General features: G+C 43.5%; 3 non-coding genes and 3 pseudogenes across 3 annotated transcripts; all 6 read right to left on the reverse strand.

Annotated features, from left to right (window-relative positions):
• Positions 1 to 3,297: 3,297 nt before the first annotated feature.
• Positions 3,298 to 3,406, reverse strand: LOC133398668 (5S ribosomal RNA; annotated as a pseudogene).
• A 1,028-nt stretch (positions 3,407 to 4,434) lies between these two features.
• LOC133398671 (5S ribosomal RNA) lies at positions 4,435 to 4,553 on the reverse strand. Its single transcript, XR_009767974.1, has one exon. It is a non-coding gene; the product is annotated as a 5S ribosomal RNA (ribosomal RNA).
• A 1,097-nt stretch (positions 4,554 to 5,650) lies between these two features.
• LOC133398672 (5S ribosomal RNA) lies at positions 5,651 to 5,769 on the reverse strand. The gene has a single exon (XR_009767975.1). It is a non-coding gene; the product is annotated as a 5S ribosomal RNA (ribosomal RNA).
• A 477-nt stretch (positions 5,770 to 6,246) lies between these two features.
• Positions 6,247 to 6,355, reverse strand: LOC133398666 (5S ribosomal RNA; annotated as a pseudogene).
• Positions 6,356 to 8,433: 2,078 nt separating this feature from the next.
• Positions 8,434 to 8,552, reverse strand: LOC133398670 (5S ribosomal RNA). The gene has a single exon (XR_009767973.1). It is a non-coding gene; the product is annotated as a 5S ribosomal RNA (ribosomal RNA).
• A 10,324-nt stretch (positions 8,553 to 18,876) lies between these two features.
• Positions 18,877 to 18,996, reverse strand: LOC133398669 (5S ribosomal RNA; annotated as a pseudogene).
• Positions 18,997 to 20,036: the final 1,040 nt, after the last annotated feature.

A 20,036-nucleotide genomic window follows, 5' to 3' on the forward strand; every position in this document is an offset into this window, starting at 1 on the left:
GCAATAGAAGGTATTCAAGTCGTTGGCTAGTGTGCTATTGTTCTCAGCTTGGGGGGATCGTCGCTTGTAATTAGTCAGCGATTGGAATGCACGCCAGACTGATTTCGAGTCGTTCGCTCTAAACTGTTTTTCCAACTTTGCTGCATAGATCCTCTTTGCAATGTTAATTTCTTTAGTAAGCTGGTTTCTAGCTCGATTATACAGGGCCCTGTCCCCGCTCTGATATGCATCTTCCTTAGCTTGGCGAAGCTGCTTAAGTTTAGCAGTGAACCACGGCTTGTTGTTGTTGAATGTGCGAAATGATTTTGTTGGTACACAAACCTCTTCACAGAAACTGATATAGGATGTGACAGTGTCCGTATATTCATCCAGGCTGCCAGCTGAATTTTCAAAGACACTCCAGTCTGTGCAGTCTAAACAGCTTTGAAGTTCCATCTTTGCTTCATTGGTCCACTTTTTGACTGTTTTCACTGTAGGCTTCGCACATTTAAGTTCTTGCTTGTTCGTCGGTATTAAGTGAATTAAGCAGTAATCAGACGAGCCCAGGGCTGCACGAGGTATAGCACGGTATGCGTTTTTTACCGTAGTGTAGCAGTGGTCTAAAGTATTATTTTCCCTGGTAGGACAGTCGATGTGCTGCTTGTATTTAGGGAGTTCGTGGTTGAGTTTAGCTTTGTTAAAGTCCCCGAGAATAATGAGGGGTGAGTCAGGGTGTTTTTTTTCAATTTCGTTGACTTGTTCGGCGAGCGTTAGCAATGCGGCGCTCGTGTTAGCTTGCGGTGTAATATAGACTCCAGCCAGTATAAACGATGCAAACTCACGTGGCGAGTAAAATGGTTTACAGTTCAGAAACAGCGACTCCAAATGCGGGCTGCAGTGTGTGCTGAGCACCGTGACGTCCGTACACCATTTTTCGTTTATATGGAGGCATATCCCGCCGCCCTTCGTTTTTCCCGATGATTCCATGTCGCGGTCCGCTCGATGAATGTTGAAGCCGGGAAGCGTGACGGCGCCATCGGGTACAGCGTCGCAAAGCCAGGTCTCCGTGAAGCACATGGCCGCGGAACGTCCGAAGTCTTTACTGGTCTTTAACAGAAGATGAAGCTCGTCCATTTTGTTGGGTAGGGAGCGTACATTCGCGAGGTGGATCGACGGGAACGCCAATCTGTGTCCTCTCTTGCGGAGTTTCACCTGAATGCCGGCTCGTTTTCCTCTGTGGCGCCGCTTCCGCATCCATGCGCCGAAAACCGCGGACGCCGCTCCGGTGAGTAACTCGGGGAAAAAACTGAGCGGATTTTCGAAAGTTGGTGACAGAAAGTCCGGAGTAGCCTCCTTGATGGTTAGCAGGTCTCCCCTTGTGTAAGTGAGTCGTGTAAGGTCTCCAAAGACGGACGAAAAACACAAAAACAAAGACAATACTAGAGAGCGCGTTACCGAGGCGGCCACACTGGTAGGCGCCATCTGTTGCAACCCTCCGACAATAGAAATTTCCACAGACGGGCAGAATTCTAGAATTCTATTGAACAAGCTGGTCAAAAACTTCACAGCCACCTCTCCCAGATGCTTCCATACCTCCACGGGAATGTCATCAGGACCAACTGCCTTTCCATTTTTCATCCTCTTTAATGGCTTTCTAACTTCCCCCTTACTAATCATTGCCACTTCCTGGTCCACCACACTTGCCTCTTCTACTCTCCCTTCTCTATCATTTTCCTCATTCATCAACTCCTCGAAGTATTCTTTCCATCGAGCAAGCACACTGCTGGCACCAGTCAACATATTTCCATCTCTATCCTTAATCACCCTAACCTGCTGCACATCCTTCCCATCTCTATCCCTCTGTCTGGCCAGCCTGTATAGATCCTTTTCTCCTTCTTTAGTGTCCAACCTGCCATACATGTCATCATATGCCTCTTGTTTGGCCTTTGCCACCTCTACCTTTGCCCTGTGTCGCATCTCAATGTATTCCTTTCGCCTCTCCTCGGTCCTCTCAGTGTCCCACTTCTTCTTAGCTAACTTTTTTCCTTGTATGATTTCCTGTACTGTGAGGTTCCACCACCAAGTCTCCTTCTCTCCTTTCCTGCCAGAAGATACACCAAGTACTCTCCTGCCTACTTCTCTGATCACCTTGGCTGCAGTGGTCCAGTCTTCTGGAAGCTCCTGCCGTCCACCGAGAACCTGTATCACCTCTTCCCGAAAAGCTGCACAACACTCGTCCTGTCTCAGCTTCCACCACATGGTTCTCTTCTCTGCCTTTGTCTTCCTAATTTTCCTCCCCACCACCAGAGTCATTTTACACACCACCATCCTATGCTGTCTAGTCACACTCTCCCCTACCACTACCTTACAGTTGGTAACCTCCTTCAGATTACATCGTTTGCACAAGATGTAATCCACCTGTGTGCTTCTACCTCCGCTCTTGTAGGTCACCCTATGTTCGTGCTTCTTCTGGAAAAAAGTGTTCACTAAAGCCATTTGCATCCTTGTTGCAAAGTCTACCACCATCTGTCCCTCCAAGTTCCTTTCCTGGATGCCGTACTTACCCATCACTTCTTCATCACTGCATTATAATTTCGGTCAACCACCGATAAGAAAACGATTCCACGTGAATCTAAAGTGAAAAAGCTTACGGCACCTGGTATTCCCAGGTGGTCTCCCATCCAAGTACTAACCAGGCTCCCCCCCTTAGCTTCCGAGATCGGACATTCTCAGGGTAGTATGGCCGTTAGCCACATGGTTATCTGAAAAGTAACATTTTATATTTAAAAAATATCATATTTCGCTTAAAAATATCTCGAGCGGATCACGTCATCTTTATTCTCCAATTGTTGGCTAGTCTATTTTGGATTTTTTGTGTGTGGATGATGCGAACTTTGAGGTCCACACAATAATGTGCAATAATTACGAATCATTTAAAAATCCATACCTTTGTATCCTTAGCCTCGAGCCAATTAAAAGCACTGATGTGATAAAATTGTGACGTATCACGTGATACTCATATATATATATATATATATATATATATATATATATATATATATATTTATATATATATATATATATATATATATATATATATATATATATATATATAGATATATATATGTCGATATATGTGTGTATCGATTTTATTTTATTTTTACTGTCGGAAAAGGAGAAACGGGATGTTTAAAAAAAGTACTTGAAGATTCTGTCTCCTAATAAAGAGACGGTAAATCATAAGAGAGAGGATGACTGCATTATAATTTCGGTCAACCACCGATAAGAAAACGATTCCACGAGAATCTAAAGTGAAAAAGCTTACGGCACGTGGTATTCCCAGGCAGTCTCCCATCCAAGTACTAAACAGGCCCGCCCCTGCTTAGCTTCCGAGATCGGACGTTCTCAGGGTAGTATGGCCGTAAGCATTATTGCCGTACTTACCCATCACTTCTTCATCACCCCTATTACCTTCACCAACATGTCCATTACAATCTGCACCAATTACGACTCTCTCTCTGTCTGGGATGCTCAGAACTACATCATCTAGCTCCTTCCAGAATTTCTCTTTCACCTCTAGGTCAAATCCTACCTGTGGGGCATAGCCACTAATCACATGACACATAACACCCTCAATTTCAAATTTCAGCCTCATCACTCGATCTGATACTCTTTTCACCTCCAAGACATTCTTAGCCAACTCTTCTTTTAAAATAACCCCGACTCCATTTCTCTTCCCATCTACACCATGGTAAAATAATTTAACCCTGCCCCTAAACTTCTAGCCTTACTGCCTTTCCACCTGGTCTCCTGGACACACAATATATCAACCTTTCTCCTAATCATCATGTCAACCAACTCCCGAGATTTTCCTGTCATAGTCCCAACATTCAAAGGCCCCACGTTCAGTTCTAGGCTCTGTGTTTTCCTCTTCTCTTTCTGCCGAAGAACCCGCTTTCCACCTCCTCTTCTTCTTTGACTTCGACCCACAGTAGCTGAATTTCCAACGGCGCCCCGCAGGTTGATGGCGCCGGTGGCAGACGTTGTTAACCCGGGCCACAACCGATCCGGTATGGAATTCTTTGGATGAACGCTCATATTTGTTTGGCAAGGTTTTAAGCCGGATGCCCTTCCTGACGCAACCCTCTGCATTTATCCGGGCTTGGGACCGGCCTACAGTTTCCACTGACTTGTGCCACCCATAGGGCTGCATTATTATATATATCTATATATCTATATATTTTTATATATTGATATATATATATAGATATATGTGTGTATCGATTTTATTTTATTTTTACTGTCGGAAAAGGAGAAACGGGATGTTTAAAAGAGGTACTTGAAGATTCTGTCTCCTAATAAAGAGACGGCAAATCATAAGAGAGAGGATGACTGCATTATAATTTAGGTCAACCACCGATAAGAAAACGATTCCACGAGAATCTAAAGTGAAAAAGCTTACGGCACCTGGTATTCCCAGGCGGTCTGCCATCTAAGTACTAACCAGGCCCGCCCCTGCTTAGCTTCCGAGATCGGACGAGATCCGGCGTTCTCAGGGTAGTATGGCCGTAAGCCACATGCTTACCTGAAAAGCAACATTTTATATTTAAAAAATATCATATTTCGCTTAAAAATATCTCGAGCGGATCGCGTCATCTTTCTTCTCCAATTGTTGGCTGGTCTATTTTGGATTTTTTTTGTGTGGATGATGCGAACTTTGAGGTCCACACAATAATGTGCAATAATTACGAATCATTTAAAAATCCATACCTTTGTATCCTTGGCCTCGAGCCAATTAAAAGCACTGATGTGATAAAATTGTGACGTATCACGTGATACTAATATATATATATATATATATATATATATATATCGTTATATATATATAGATATATGTGTGTATCGATTTTATTTTATTTTTACTGTCGGAAAAGGAGAAACGGGATGTTTAAAAAAGGACTTGAAGATTCTGTCTCCTAATAAAGAGACGGTAAATCATAAAAGAGAGGATGACTGCATTATAATTTAGGTCAACCACCGATAAGAAAACGATTCCACGAGAATCTAAAGGGAAAAAGCTTACAGCACCTTGTATTCCCAGGCCCGCCCCTGCTTAGCTTCCGAGATCGGACGAGATCAGGCGTTCTCAGGGTAGTATGGCCGTAAGCCACACGGTTACCTGAAAAACAACACTTTATATTTAAAAAATATCATATTTCGCTTAAAAATATCTCGAGCGGATCGCGTCATCTTTATTCTCCAATTGTTGGCTTGTCTATTTTTGATTTTTTTTGTGTGGATGATGCGAACTTTGAGGTCCACACAATAATGTGCAATAATTACGAATCATTTAAAAATCCATACCTTTGTATCCTTAGCCTCGAGCCAATTAAAAGCACTGATGTGATAAAATTGTGACGTATCACGTGATAATAATATATATATATATATATATATATATATATATATATATATATATATATGTGTGTGTGTGTATCGATTTTATTTTATTTTTACTGTCGGAAAAGGAGAAACGGGATGTTTAAAAAAGCTACTTGAAGATTCTGTCTCCTAATAAAGAGACGGTAAATCATAAGAGAGAGGATGACTGCATTATAATTTTGGTCAACCACCGATAAGAAAATGATTCCACGAGAATCTAAAGTTAAAAAGCTTACGGCACCTGGTATTTCCAGGCGGTCTCCCATCCAAGTACTAACCAGGCCCACCCCTGCTTATCTTCCGAGATCGGACGAGATTAGGCGTTCTCAGGGTAGTATGGCCGTAAGCCACATGGTTACCTGAAAAACAACACTTTATATTTAAAAAATATCATATTTCGCTTAAAAATATCTCGAGCGGATCACGTCATCTTTATTCTCCAATTGTTGGCTGGTCTATTTTGGATTTTTTGTGTGTGGATGATGCGAACTTTGAGGTCCACACAATAATGTGCAATAATTACGAATCATTTAAAAATCCATACCTTTGTATCCTTAGCCTCGAGCCAATTAAAAGCACTGATGAGATAAAATTGTGACGTATCACGTGATACTCATATATATATATATATATGTCGATATATGTGTGTATCGATTTTATTTTATTTTTACTGTCGGAAAAGGAGAAACGGGACGTTTAAAAAAAGTACTTGAAGATTCTGTCTCCTAATAAAGAGACGGTAAATCATAAGAGAGAGGATGACTGCATGATAATTTAGGTCAACCACCGATAAGAAAACGATTCCACGTGAATCTAAAGTGAAAAAGCTTACGGCACCTGGCATTCCCAGGCGGTCTCCCATCCAAGTACTAACCAGGACTGCCCCTGCTTAGCTTCCGAGATCAGGCGTTCTCAGTGTAGTATGGCCGTAAGCCACATGGTTACCTGAAAAACAACTAGAGGACTCCGCATCTTTTTGCACAATTGTTTTTTGTCAATGTCTTTATGTCTTTATGTCCCCAAAGTGTTCTGTAAATATACTGTCTGTTGTACTACAGCGGCTCCATCTACCGGAGACAAATTCCTCGTGTGTTTTGGACATACTTGGCAAATAAAGATGATTCTGATTCTGATTTTATATTTAAAAAATATCATATTTTGCTTCAATCTATCTCGAGCGGACCGCGTCATCTTTATTCTCAAATTGTTTTCTGGTCTATTTTGGATTTTTTTTGTGTGGATGATGCGAACTCATTCTCAACACTACAAATGTGTGATCAGATCATAGATTTTGAAAAGTAAACACACTCGAGAATTTGAGAACTTGCACACTGCCAAAACTCAGACAAGAACATGCAAAATCCTCTCGGAACCTCCAGATCCTGGTCACCAACTCTTCAGAAACATAATCATCTTTATTTGCAATGAATTTCCAAAAAACACAAAAGGAATTTGTCTCTGGTAGTTGGAGCCGCTGCAGTATGACAACAGACAGTCAATTGACAGAGAACACTTTTGAGACATAAACACATTGACAAAAAAACGTCACTGTGCAATTAAGGGTTGCTAGTTATCTGGTAATGCATATAAAAAATGTTTTTACAATTGTGCAAAAAGATGCAGGGTCCTCTCACATTTAGAGCAGTTCGAAAGACTAATATTGCAATAGTGCGGAGAAATGACCATTGTGCAAAGGGCGCCGAGACTTCAAGCGAGTCGGGCGATAATCTGGGACAATGTTTATTGTGCAAATGTTGCAGATTCTCTTCAATCAGTGTGCAATTGGAGCAGATGTTACGAGCATGCGTGCCCAGTATTGGTCAACAACAGATATGCAAATAGTGCAGCGTGGCGAGACTACTACAGTGAGTGCACGAGTAATATATAATTGTCTTCTTCCAGCTCCTTCCCCCAGGTAAGTGCTATCGAACAATGCAAACTAAAACTAGCAGACATTCCAACACCTTCGTCCCGCTTGCCGTGAACTTCTTAAACAGTTCACTTACAATTGCATTGTAACATGCTGCCAATTTGTCTTGAGATTGTTGTCCCATCTCTGTCGGGCCAATTATACATTATTTGTGCATTCACTGTAGTAGTCTCGCCACTCTGCATAATTTGCATATCTGTTGTTGCCCAATACTGGCCACTCATGTGCTTGACAAGTATCTGCACCATTTGCACAATGGACACTGTTCCAGATTATTGCACTACAATTCACTTGATACTGCTTACATTTCTCAAAGTCTCTGTGCGTTTTGCACAATTGTCACTGTACCAGATTATTGCTTGATCAGTCATTTCAAATTGCTCTAAATTGCGAGAGGACTCGGCATCATTTGCACAATTGTCAAGAAAATAACACAAAATTTGCATCGACATGATCACATTACCGGTAACCTTTTATTGCTGAGTGACTCTCCGTACTTTGGTCTAATGTCATTATGTCTCCAAAGTATTTTCTGTCAAATGGCTGTCCGTTGTCACACGAGAGGGGCTCCAACTACCGGAGAAAAATTCCTTGTATGTTTCTGACATACTCGGCAAATAAAGAGGATTCTGATTGTGATTCTGCTGATTCTGATTGAATTTACTCTATCTCATCTCCTCCAACTCATACTGCCATTCACTTGACAGTAATGTATTCCTTGGAAGTGGTTCGGGTTCATAAACCGTCGCTTTGAGGTCCACGCAATAATGTGCAATAATTACGTATCATTTAAAAATTCATACCTTCGTATCCTTCGCCTCGAGCCAATTAAAAGCACTGATGTGATAAAATTGTGACGTATCACGTGATACTAAAATATATACATATATATAGATATATGTGTGTATAGATTTTATTTTATTTTTACTGTCGGAAAAGGAGAAACGGGATGTTTAAAAAAGGTACGTGAAGATTCTGTCTCCTAATAAAGAGACGATAAATCATAAGAGAGAGGATGACTGCATTATAATTTCGGTCAACCACCGATAAGAAAACGATTCCACGAGAATCTAAAGTGAAAAAGCTTACAGCACCTGGTATTCCCAGGTGGTCTCCCATCCAAGTACTAACCAGGCCCGCCCCTGCTTAGTTTCCGAGATCGGACGAGATCGGGCATTCTCGGGGTAGTATGGTCGTAAGCCACATAGTTACCTGAAAAGCAACATTTTATATTTAAAACATATCATATTTCACTTAAAAATATCTCGAGCGGATCGCGTCATCTTTATTCTCCAATTGTTGGCTGGTCTATTTTGGATTTTTTTGTGTGGATGATGCGAACCCATTCTCAACACAACAAATGTGTGATCAGATCATAGATTTTGAAAAGTAAACACACTCGAGAATTTGAGAACTTGCACGCTGCCAAAACTCAGACAAGAGCATGCAAAATCCTCTTGGACCCTCCAGATCCTGGTCACCAACTCTTCAGAAACATAATCATCTTTATTTGCCATGAATTTCCAAAAAACACACAAGGAATTTGTCTCTGGTAGTTGGAGCCGCTCTAGTACGACAACAGACAGTCAATTGACAGAGAACACTTTTGAGACATAAACACATTGACAAAAAACAGTCACTGAGCAATTAAGGGTTGCTAGTTATCTGGTAATGCCAGTAAAAAAATTTTTTACAATTGTGCAAAAAGATGCAGAGTCCTCTCGCATTTAGAGCAGTTCGAAAGACTAATATTGCAATAGTCCGGTGAAGTGACCATTGTGCAAAGGCCGCCGAGACTTCAAGCGAGTCGGGCGATAATCTGGGTCAATGTTTGTTTTGCAAATGTTTGCAATTGGAGCAGATGTTACGAGCATGAGTGGCCAGTATTGGTCAACAACAGATATGCAAATAGTGCAGCGTGGCGAGACTACTACAGTGATTGCACGAGTAATATATAATTGTCTTCTTCCAGCTCCTTCCCCCAGGTAAGTGCTCTCGAACAATGCAAACTAAAACTAGCAGACATTCCAACACCTACCTCCCGCTTGCCGTTAACTTCTTCAACAGTTCACTTCCAATTGCATTGTAACATGCTGCCAATTTGTCTTGAGATTGTTGTCCCATCTCTGTCGGGCCAATTATACATTATTCGTGCATTCACTGTAGTATTCTCGCCACTCTGCACAATTTGCATATCTGTTGTTGACCAATACTGGCCACTCATGTGCTTGAGAAGTCTCTGCACCATTTGCACAATGGACACTGTTCCAGATTATCGCACTACAATTCGCTTTATATTGCTTAAATTTCTCGAAGTCTCTGCGCGTTTTGCACAATTGTCACTGTACCAGATTATTGCTCAAATTGCTCTAAATTGCGAGAGGACTCGGCATCATTTGCACAATTGTCAAAAAAATAACACAAAATTTGCATCGACATGACCACATTACCGGTAACCTTTCATTGCTCAGTGACTCTCCGTACTTTGGTCTAATGTGATTATGTCTCCAAAGTATTTTCTGTCAAATGGCTTTCCGTTGTCACACGTGAGGGGCTCCAACTGCCGGAGAAAAATTCCTTGTATGTTTCTGACATACTCGGCAAATAAAGAGGATTCTGATTTTGATTCTGCTGATTCTGATTGAATTTACTCTATCTCATCTACTCCTACTAAAATGCAGCCCTATGGGGGCGTTGGAAAGTCAGCTACTGTGGGTCAAAGTCAAAGGAGGTGGAAATCGGGTTCTTCGGCAGAAAGAGAAGAGGAAAACACAGAGCCTCGAACTGAATGTGGGGACTTTGAATGTTGGGACTATGACAGGAAAATCTTGGGAGTTGGTTGACATGATGATTAGGAGAAAGGTTGATATATTGTGTGTCCAGGAGACCAGGTGGAAAGGCAGTCAGGCTTGAAGTTTAGGGGCAGGGTTTGAATTATTTTACCATGGTGTAGATGAGAAGAGAAATGGAGTCGGGGTTATTTTAAAAGAAGAGTTGGCTAAGAATGTCTTGGAGGTGAAAAGAGTATCAGATCGAGTGATGAGGCTGAAATTTGAAATTGAGGGTGTAATGTGATTAGTGGCTATGCCCCACAGGTAGGATGTGACCTAGAGGTGAAAGAGAAATTCTGGAAGGAGCTAGATGATGTAGTTCTGAGCATCCCAGACTGAGAGAGAGTCGTAATTGGTGCAGATTGTAATGGACATGTTGGTGAAGGTTATAGGGGAGAGGAAGAAGTGATGGGTAAGTATGGCATCCAGGAAAGGAACTTGGAGGGACAGATGGTGGTAGACTTTGCAACAAGGATGCAAATGGCTGTAGTGAACACTTTTTTCCAGAAGAGGCACGAACATAGGGTGACCTACAAGAGCGGAGGTAGAAGCACACAGGTGGATTACATCTTGTGCAGACGATGTCATCTGAAGGAGGTTACCAACTGTAAAGTAGTGGTAGGGGAGAGTGTGGCTAGACAGCATAGGATGGTGGTGTGTAAGATGACTCTGGTGGTGGGGAGGAAAATTAGGAAGACAAAGGCAGAGCAGAGAACCATGTGGTGGAAGCTGAGACAGGACGAGTGTTGTGCAGCTTTTCGGGAAGAGGTGATACAGGCTCTCGGTGGACGGGAGGAGCTTCCAGAAGACTGGACCACTGCAGCCAAGGTGATCAGAGAGGCAGGCAGGAGAGTACTTGGTGTATCTTCTGGCAGGAAAGGAGATAAGGAGAGTTGGTGGTGGATCCTCACAGTACAGGAAATCATACAAGAAAAAAAGGTTAGCTAAGAAGAAGTGGGACACTGAGAGGACCGAGGAGAGGCGAAAGGAATACATTGAGATGCGACACAAGGCAAAGGTAGAGGTGGCAAAGGCAAAACAAGAGGCATATGATGACATGTATGCCAGGTTGGACACTAAAGAAGGAGAAAAGGATCTATACAGGCTGGCCAGACAGAGGGATAGAGATGGGAAGGATGTGCAGCAGGTTCGGGTGATTCAGGATAGAGATGGAAATATGTTGACTGGTGCCAGCAGTGTGCTAGCTCGATGGAAAGAATACTTCGAGGAGTTGATGAATGAGGAAAATGATAGAGAAGGGAGAGTAGAAGAGGCAAGTGTGGTGGACCAGGAAGTGGCAATGATAAGTAAGGGGAAAGTTAGAAAGGCATGAAATAGAATGAAAAATGGAAAAGCAGTTGGTCCTGATGACATTCCTGTGGAGGTATGGAAGCATCTAGGAGAGGTGGCTGTCGAGTTTTTGACCAGCTTGTTCAATAGAATTCTAGTGCGTGAGAAGATGCCTGAGGAATGGAGGAAAAGTGTACTGGTGCCCATTTTTAAGAACAAAGGTGATGTGCAGAGCTGTGGCAACTATAGAGGAATAAAGTTGATGAGCCACACAATGAAGTTATGGGAAAGAGTAGTGGAGGCTAGACTCAGGACAGAAGTGAGTATTTGTGAACAACAGTATGGTTTCATGCCTAGAAAGAGTACCACAGATGCATTATTTGCCTTAAGGATGTTGATGGAAAAGTACAGAGAAGGTCAGATGGAGCTACATTGTGTCTTTGTAGATCTAGAGAAAGCCTTTGACAGAGTACCCAGAGAGGAACTGTGGTACTGCATGCGGAAGTCTGGAGTGGCAGTGAAGTATGTTAGAATAATACAGGACATGTACGAGGGCAGCAGAACAGCCGTGAGGTGTGCTGTCGGTGTGACAGACAAATTTAAGGTGGACGTGGGACTGCATCAGGGATCAGACCTGAGCCCCTTCCTTTTTGCAGTGGTGATGGATAGGCTGACAGATGAGGTTAGACTGGAATCCCTGTGGACCATGATGTTTGCAGATGACATTGTGATCTGCAGTGAAAGCAGGGAGCAGCTGGAGGAACAGTTACAAAGATGGAGGCATGCACTGGAAAGAACAGGAACGAAGATTAGCCAAAGTAAAACAGAATATATGTGCATGAATGAGAGGGGTGGTGGGGGAAGAATGAGGCTACAGGGAGAAGATAATAGCAAGGGTGGAGGACTTTAAATACTTGGGGTCAACCGTCCAGAGCAATGGTGAGTGTGCTCAGGAATTGAAGAAACGGTTCCAAGCAGGTTTGACCAGGTGGTGGAAGGTGTCAGGTATGTTATGTGACAGAAGAGTCTCTGCTACGATGAAGGGCAAAGTTTATAAAACAGTGGTGAGGCCAGCCATGATGTATGGATTAGAGACAGTGGCACTGAAGAGACAACAGGAAGCAGAGCTGGAGGTGGCGGAAATGAAGATGTTGAGGTTCGCTCTTGGAGTGACCAGGTTGGATAAAATTAGAAATGAGCTCATCAGAGGGACAGCCAAGGTTCGATATTTTGGAGACAAAGTTATAGAGAGCAGACTTCAATGGTTTGGACACGTCCAGAGGAGAAATAGTGAGTACATTGGTAGAAGGATGATGAAGATGGAGCTGCCAGGCAAGAGAGGTAGAGGAAGACCAAAGAGAAGGTTGATGGATGTCGTGAGGGAAGACATGATGGCAGTTGGTGTTCGAGAGGAGGATGCAGGAGATAGGCTTACATGGAAAAGGATGACGCGTTGTGGCGATGTGCATAGCTGTGGCAACTATAGAGGAATAAAGTTGATGAGCCACACAATGAAGTTATGGGAAAGAGTAGTGGAGGATAGACTCAGGACAGAAGTGAGTATTTGCGAGCAACAGTATGGTTTCATGCCTAGAAAGAGTACCACAGATGCATTATTTGCCTTGAGGATGTTGATGGAAAAGTACAGAGAAGGTCAGAAGGAGCTACATTGTGTCTTTGTAGATCTAGAGAAAGCCTATGACAGAGTACCCAGAGAAGAACTGTGGTACTGCATGCGGAAGTCTGGAGTGGCAGAGAAGTATGTTAGAATAATACAGGACATGTACGAGGGCAGCAGAACAGCGGTGAGGTGTGCTGTAGGTGTGACAGAAGAATTTAAGGTGGACGTGGGACTGCATCAGGGATCAGCCCTGAGCCCCTTCCTTTTTGCAGTGGTGATGGATAGGCTGACAGATGAGGTTAGACTGGAATCCCCGTGGACCATGATGTTTGCAGATGACATTGTGATCTGCAGTGAAAGCAGGGAGCAGCTGGAGGAACAGTTAGAGAGATGGAGGCATGCACTGGAAAGAAGAGGAATGAAGATTAGCCGAAGTAAAACAGAATATATGTGCATGAATGAGAGGGCTGGTGGGGGAAGAATGAGGCTACAGGGAGAAGCGATAGCAAGGGTGGAGGACTTTAAATACTTGGGGTCAACCGTCCAGAGCAATGGTGAGTGTGGTCAGGAAGTGAAGAAATGGGTCAAAGCAGGTTGGAACGGGTGGAGGAAGGTGTCAGGTGTGTTATGTGACAGAAGAGTCTCTGCTAGGATGAAGGGCAAAGTTTATAAAACAGTAGTGAGGCCAGCCATGATGTACGGATTAGAGACAGTGGCACTGAAGAGACAACAGGAAGCAGAGCTGGAGGTGGCGGAAATGAAGATGTTGAGGTTCGCTCTTCGAGTGACCAGGTTGGATAAAATTAGAAATGAGCTCATCAGAGGGACAGCCAAGGTTCGATGTTTTGGAGACAAAGTTAGAGAGCGCAGACTTCAATGGTTTGGACACGTCCAGAGGAGAAATAGTGAGTATATTGGAAGAAGGATGATGAGGATGGAGCTGCCAGGCAAGAGAGCTCGAGGAAGACCAAAGAGAAGGTTGATGGATGTCGTGAGGGAAGACATGATGGCAGTTGGTGTTCGAGAGGAGGATGCAGGAGATAGGCTTACATGGAAAAGGATGACGCGCTGTGGCGACCCCTAACGGGACAAGCCGAAAGGAAAAGAAGAAGAAGTGCTTGAGGGGAGTTTTGCAAAGCTTTTCTCACAGCTTGTAACCCTCGCTCAGTATATAAGGAATCTATATCAATTGAGAAAAGGAAAGTCTCCTTCGTCACAGATATGTTTCTCAACCTTTCAACAAACTCTAATGCATCCTTTATATAACAAGGATGTAATTGTGCTAAGGGGTTGATATATCGATCGATGTATTCTGCAATTCGATATGATTCGAAGCCATAATCGCTGACTATTGGCCGGCCAGTTGGTACCTTAAAGGGGACTGTTCAAGAACTAGGGTCTTTATGTATTTAGGTAATAAGTAAAAGAGTCTAGGATGCGGTTCATCCGGGGCTAGTAAATACAACATTTGTTTATTTGTCAAGTACTTTTTTTGCTTCAAATCCATAATATTATCATTAACCATTTTTTTAGTTCTAGGTTGTATAGGCTGTGGCAAAGGTACATAAGATGTATTATTGAGCTGTCTGTTAGCTTCCATTATGTAATTACGTTTATCCTGCAAAATTATCTAACCTCCTTTGTCTGCTGGTTTAAAACAATGTCCTTTAAGGTCCGTAAACTCTTTAGAGCTCGTTTTTGGTCTTCGGCTTTGAAATGTTCTACTCGGACGGTAATGCAATAACGAACTTTCATTATTTTTCATCCACTGGAGAGTTATATTCGATTAGTGCACTGCCATTTGGCTCCCAACCTGAAGGACCCATCAAAAGGAATGTGTGTATGATCTTCTCGATAATTAAAATAGTCCCATATTTTTATTTTCCTATGATAATTATAAAGGTCCCATTGTAATTCTAATAATTTAGGTGGGTGTGGTGGAGGAATAAAGATGAGACCTCTTTCCAATAATTTATTTTTGGACCCCAGTCATTTTAAATGAAGAGCAAAGTACCATTACGTTTGATCCGTGGGGGTCTGTCTCATCCAGTCGCCCCCTCACATATTTAATTGGTCCAGCCAATGCTCCAAAATCCTATGGGCCGTCTGTTCTGTCCAGTGTACTGGAACCCAGATATCTACTTGACATCTAAGGCAAGTCAATTCTGTCAATTTTTTTTTTTACTATGGTTTGATTCAATAGTTCAATTAGCTCCTGTTTATCACCCTCCAACCTGTCCGAATAATTCATCACGGGTACAAAAATTTCAGCATGAGGAAAAGTACTCTGAGTTAATGCAGCCCTATGGGGGCTCAAGTCAGTGCAAACTGCAGGCCGGTCCAAAGCCCGGATAAATGCAGAGGGTTGCGTCAAGAAGGGCATCCGGCTTAAAACCTTGCCAAACAAATATGAGCGTTCATCCAAAGAATTCCATACCGGATCGGTCGTGGCCCGGGTTAAAAACGTCGTCAACCTGCGGGGCGCCGTTGGAAATTCAGCTACTGTGGGTCGAAGTCAAAGAAGAAGAAGAGGTGGAAAGCGGGTTCATCGGCAGAAAGAAAAGAGGAAAGCACAGAGCCTAAAACTGAATGTGGGGACTTTGAATGCTGGGACGATGACAAAGGCTAGAAGTTTAGGGGCAGGGTTTAAATTATTTTAACATGGTGTAGATGGGAAGAGAAATGGAGTCGTGGTTATTTAAAAAAAAGACTTGGCTAAGAATGTCTTGGAGGTGAAAAGAGTATCAGATCGAGTGATGAGGCTGAAATTTGAAATTGAGAGTGTTATGTGTCATGTGATTAGTGGCTATGCCCCACAGGTAGGATGTGACCTATAGGTGAAAGAGAAATTCTGGAAGGAGCTAGACGAAGTAGTTCTGAACATCCCAGACAGAGAGAGGGTCGTAATTGGTGCAGATTGTAATGGACATGTTGGTGAAGGTAATAGGGTTGAAGAAGTGATGGGTAAGTACGGCATCCAGGAAAGGAACTTGGATGGACAGATGGTGGTCGACTTTGCAAAAAGGATGCAAATGGCTGTAGTTAACACTTTTTTCCAGAAGAGGCGCGAACATAGGGTGACCTACAAGGGCGGAGGTAGAAGCACGCAGGTGGATTACATCTTGTGCAGACGATGTAATCTGAAGGAGGTTACCAACTGTAAGGGAAGAGTGTGGCTAGACAGCATAGGATGGTGGTGTGGAAGATGACTCTGGTGGTGGGGAGGAAGATTAGGAAGACAAAGGCAGAGAAGAGAACCATGTGGTGGAAGCTGAGACAGGACGAGTGTTTTTCGGGAAGAGGTGAGACAGGCTCTCGGTAGAAGGGAGGAGCTTCCAGAAGACTGGACCACTGCAGCCAAGGTGATCAGAGAGGCAGGCAGGAGAGTACTTGGTGTATCTTCTGGCAGGAAAGGAGTGGAGACGACTTGGTGGTGGAACCTCAGAGGACAGGAAATCATAGAAGGAAAAAGGTTAGCTAAGAAGGAGTCGGACACTGAGAGGACCGAGGAGAGGCGAAAGGAATACATTGAGATGCGACACAGGGCAAAGGTAGAGGTGGCAACGGCCAAACAAGAGGCATATGATGACATGTGTGGCAGGTTTGACACTAAAGAAGGAGAAAAGGATCTATACAGGCTGGCCAGACAGAGGGATAGAGATGGGAAGGATGTGCAGCAGGTTAGGATGATTAAGTATGGAGATGGAAATATGTTGACTGGTGCCAGCAGTGTGCTAGCTGGATGGAAAGAATACTTTGAGGAGTTGATGAATGAGGAAAATGAGGGAGAAGGGAGAGTAGAAGAGTAGAGAGAGTGTGGTGGACCAGGAAGTGGCAATGATTAGTAATGGGGAAGTTAGAAAGGCATGAAAGAGGATGAAAAATGGAAAGGCAGTTGGTCCGGATGACATTCCTGTGGAGGTATGGAAACATCTAGGAGAGGTGGCTGTAGAGTTTTTGACCAGCTTGTTCAAAAGAATTCTAGTGCGTGAGAAGATGCCTGAGGAATGGAGGAAAAGTGTACTGGTGCCCATTTTTAAGAACAAAGGTGATGTGCAGAGCTGTGGGAACTATAGAGGAATAAAGTTAATGAGCCACACAATGAAGTTATGGGAAAGAGTTGTGGAGGCTAGACTCAGGACAGAAGTGAGTATTTTCGAGCAACAGTATGGTGTCATGCCCAGAAAGAGTACCACAGATGCATGATTTTCCTTGAGGATGTTGATGGAAAAGTACAGACAAGGTCAGAAGGAGCTACATTGTGTCTTTGTAGATCTAGAGAAAGCCTCTGACAGAGTACCCAGAGAGGAACTGTGGTACTGCATGCGGAAGTCTGGAGTGGCACAGAAGTATGTTACAATAGTACAGGACATGTACGAGGGCAGCAGAACAGCGGTGAGGTGTGCTGTAGGTGTGACAGAAGAATTTAAGGTGGACGTGGGACTGCATCAGGGATCAGCCCTGAGCCCCTTCCTTTTTGCAGTGGTGATGGATAGGCTGAGAGATGAGGTTAGACTGGAATCCCCATGGACCATGATGTTTGCAGATGACATTGTGATCTGCAGTGAAAGCAGGGAGCAGCTGGAGGAACAGTTAGAAAGATGGAGGCAAGCACTGGAAAGAAGAGGAATGAAGATTCGCCGAAGTAAAACAGAATATATGTGCATGAATGAGAGGGGTGGTGGCGGAAGAGTGAGGCTACAGGGAGAAGAGATAGCAAGGGTGGAGGACTTTAAATACTTGGGGTCAACCGTCCAGAGCAATGGTGAGTGTGGTCAGGAAGTGAAGAAACGGGTCCAAGCGGGATGTTTAAAAAAGGTATGTGAAGAGTCCAAGCAGGTTGGAACGGGTGGAGGAAGGTGTCAGGTGTGTTATGTGACAGAAGAGTTTCTGCTCGGATGAAGGGCAAAGTTTATAAAACAGTGGTGAGGCCAGCCATGATGTACGGATTACAGACAGTGGCACTGAAGAGACAACAGGAAGCAGAGCTGGAGGTGGCGGAAATGAAGATGTTGAGGTTCGCTCTCGGAGTGACCAGGTTGGATAAAATTAGAAATGAGCTCATCAGAGGGACAGCCGAGGTTCGATGTTTTGGAGACAAAGTTAGAGAGAGCAGACTTCAATGGTTTGGACACGTCCAGAGGAGAAATAGTGAGTATATTTGTAGAAGGATGATGAGGATGGAGCTGCCAGACAAGAGAGGTAGAGGAAGACCAAAGAGAAGGTTGATGGATGTCGTGAGGGAAGACATGATGGCAGTTGGTGTTCAAGAGGAGGATGCAGGAGATAGGCTTACATGGAAAAGGATGACGCGCTGTGGCGACCCCTAACGGGACAAGCCGAAAGGAAAAGAAGAAGAAGAATCTACTCCTAATACTGCCATTCACTCGACTGTAATGTATTCCTCGGAAGTGGTTCGGGTTCATAAACCGTGGCTTTGATGTCCACACAATAATGTGCAATAATTACGTATCATTTAAAAATCCATACCTTCTTATCCTTAGCCTCGAGCTAATTAAAAGCACTGATGTGATAAAATTGTGACGTATCACGTGATACTAATATATATATATATATATATATATATATATATATATATATATGTATGTGTGTATAGATTTTTTTTTACTGTCGGAAAAGGAGAAGCGGGATGTTTAAAAAAGGGATGTGAAGATTCTGTCTCCTCATAAAGAGACGGTAAGTCATAAGAGAGAGAATGACTGCATTATAATTTAGGTCAACCACCGATAAGAAAACGATTCCACGAGAATCTAAAGTGAAAAAGCGTACAGCACCTGATATTCCCAGGCGGTTTCCCATCCAAGTACGAACCAGGACCGCCCCTGCCCTAGCTTCCGAGATCGGACGATATCGGGCGTTCTCAGGGTAGTATGGCCGTAAGCCTCAATGTTACCTGAAAAGCAACTAAAAAAAAAAAAAAACCTCTGCTTCGGAGATGGGAGCATCACACCATTCCATATCCTCTTGGGTCAAAGCCTTATTTAAAGCACCAACTGCCTCCAGAGCATTATTACGTGAGGTGCGTTGTGACGCAAATAAATCTCCGTAAAAAACGCTCCACTTCCTCCAAAATGTCCCCGACATCCGTTAGCACCTTATTTTAACTTCTCGACACTAAAGAATTAAAATAGGCCTTACTCTGTTTTGCTTTCTCGAGTCCAAAGAAATAAGCAGTGGAGCGTTCCCCTTCCACTGCGTATTGTGCCCTCGCCCTAAGGACCGCACCTCTACATTTCTTAATTTCCATTGACTCCAATTTATTCCTCAACAAGAACAGCTCAGGGTTTACTGGTCCTTGCCGATGCGCGGCAGCTGTCGTAATTTCCAGTAACCGATTTCTTACGGCCCTCTCCTCCAATTTCTCTAACCAGTTTTTCTTCTTACAGTAGCTTATAGTTATCTTTTTAACCCTCGTTTTAAAACTCTCCCACCAGTCTCTAACGTTGTCAACACATTCAAGCTCCATCTCAGCCAAGCCAAGGAGCCCGTTCACCCTGGAAACATAGCAATCATCCTTCAGAAGGGAGTTGTTTAGCACCCAAAGCCCGCCAGTCCTCCGACTTCCCCCAAGTACCAGTTCAACGGAGAGCAACGCGTGGCCACTCTGACTCGACCATGTGTACAGTGGCCTGTCCAGATTCTGTACAAGAGAGATCGATGCATGATTGCTTCAGTTCATTTTGGACAACCTGCGCCCTGGAGAAAACTGGCCGACTGAGATTTAAAGTCCTCCAGATTTCTACCATATTACTACCGGTCATCAGATCTAAAAGACAATTCCTGCTAACATCAGTCCTAAAAACATTATTTACACTGACATCCAGTCAGAACATAACAATCACTTCACGACTGTAACTGGTGCTCGTATACTATCCGTTAGTAGGACTAGCAAACCGCCTCGCTAGCTGGCATTGCCGATGCG

Source organism: Phycodurus eques, unplaced genomic scaffold (assembly GCF_024500275.1).
Source record: "Phycodurus eques isolate BA_2022a unplaced genomic scaffold, UOR_Pequ_1.1 contig_250, whole genome shotgun sequence".
Lineage (NCBI taxonomy): Eukaryota > Metazoa > Chordata > Actinopteri > Syngnathiformes > Syngnathidae > Phycodurus > Phycodurus eques.